General features: G+C 34.6%; 1 long non-coding RNA gene across 1 annotated transcript; it reads right to left on the minus strand.

The window, feature by feature from the left end:
* Window positions 1–557: 557 nt before the first annotated feature.
* On the minus strand, window positions 558–1,644 carry LOC136063225 (uncharacterized). Its single transcript, XR_010624930.1, has 4 exons — window positions 1,428–1,644; window positions 1,059–1,163; window positions 863–970; window positions 558–741 (listed from the first exon to the last, which is right to left on the minus strand). It is a non-coding gene; the product is annotated as an uncharacterized LOC136063225 (long non-coding RNA).
* Window positions 1,645–1,900: the final 256 nt, after the last annotated feature.

Genomic DNA, 1,900 nt, shown 5'->3' on the forward strand with positions numbered 1-1,900 from the left:
ACAAAATCACAGTCATTACCATAAACAAAAACCCAACCACCACCATAAACACAAAAACCCAACCACACAATAAACAAAAATCCAGCCACCATCATTAACACAAAACCCACCACCAACATTAGACAAAAACTCCAACTACAATCACAAACAAAAAACTCACCACCACCATTAAACAAAAAACACAATTGTAGCACAATTGTGCTATAGTACCCTCATACATATAAGAGGTTACTATAGCACAATTGTAAAAATGTTTACAATTGAGAGACTGGGTAAGGCTTGTTTTTGTGTTTTTATGCTAAAATATAGCAGCATATACCATATACAAGCCCCAATACTAATGCTTTTAGGGAGGAAAATAAAACACTAACCAAGGTGTGTTCTAGTTAGTAGATGAGCTCCCCCACTGCCACAAATGTCACTATCACCCTTGCTCCTCAAATATTGTATGATGCAATCCATCTTCTCCTCCAGCCTGAAGTTTGCATCTTGAAGCTCTTCTACTCGACCCTCCAACTTGTAGTTTGCATCTTGGAGCTCTTCTACTCGACCCTCGAGTTGTTGAGTATACTGAGTTGAGGAAGATGAGGCAAAAGTCCTAAGAGACGAGGAAGGCCTCATGCCAAGTCCCTTTACATAGCCAGATCTCGGCTTAAGAACTATCATAGATATCTCCTCTTCAGTCAAAGGCTGTGCTTCAGGAGTGCTACAATGCTCATCTTGTACTCTCAACATCTCTTGCTGTCATTTCAAATAATAAAAACCATCAAAAATATATATGTTCTAGTTTTGCAAACATATAAAGAATAAAAATATATATATTCTAGTTTTGCAAACTCAAGGCATGTACTGATATACATACATATGTATGTTCGCAATCAGGGTGTATCCACTGTTTTGCCTTTGAATTGAAATGGGTATCATAGTAGACTTGTGCCAGCTTAGGAATATGACCTCCATTTTTCCGTCTCTAATTATATGCTTTTCAATGTTAGAAGACAAGTTAATTAATTACAACAAGTAATATACTAGGCTTTTGAAAAATTGAAATAACACACCGCCTCATCCACCCTAACTGCAAGCGACTTGTTTCCACATCTATGAATGTGCTTATCAACCGTTCCCTCTTTATTTCTGTTTCTAGCATTTCTTGCTGAGACTTTCTATAAAGAATAAAGACCAAGAAAATATTAGAGTTTTGACTTAAGTTTTATATATATATATATATATATTACAATATAAATCTACTCCACCTTCCAAATAAGTATTAATCCAACAAATTTGATAGAATAAATAATCTAGTAGACATGACACCATAATAAGATTTACATAAAACATTAATCCAATGCATATATAGGTAGGTATTATCTAGGTGAAAGGTGAGAACATACTTCACTTGTAATTAAAATTTTCAAAGTATTAATTACCAGCCAATCTTCATCACTCCACTTTCCATCAATTAGTTCAATCCATTTTTCTCGTGTAACATTTTTTGGTGGGTGGTTTCTTGCATACGTGCTTCCTTCATCCTTTACAAGTTTTTTATATTTTGTAAACAACCTGTTGTAGTGGCTGCTCAATAATCTACCACACTTTGTATTTAGAGATTTGCTGACAAGTACAAATTCTCCTTGTATATCAAATTGATCCTGCAAAGTGAGGTATGTATGAAGAAAATATTATTCCTTGAATTCAATATGCTTAGTGAAACATCAACAATACACTATAAAATACAATATAAAGTATAAAGCAATGTAATGAAAACAACAAAATCAAGCTCATGGACAACCGTGCAGGATTTTACTTTTAATCTTGCCCCCGACCAAAATTCATGGCTCCACCACCGTGCAGGATTTTGTAGCATATGAGACATGAGCTACAGTTTATTAATAGTATGCTT

The sequence above is a fragment of the Quercus suber genome, unplaced genomic scaffold (assembly GCF_002906115.3).
Source record: "Quercus suber isolate HL8 unplaced genomic scaffold, Cork oak 2.0 scaffold_20, whole genome shotgun sequence".
Taxonomy (NCBI): domain Eukaryota; kingdom Viridiplantae; phylum Streptophyta; class Magnoliopsida; order Fagales; family Fagaceae; genus Quercus; species Quercus suber.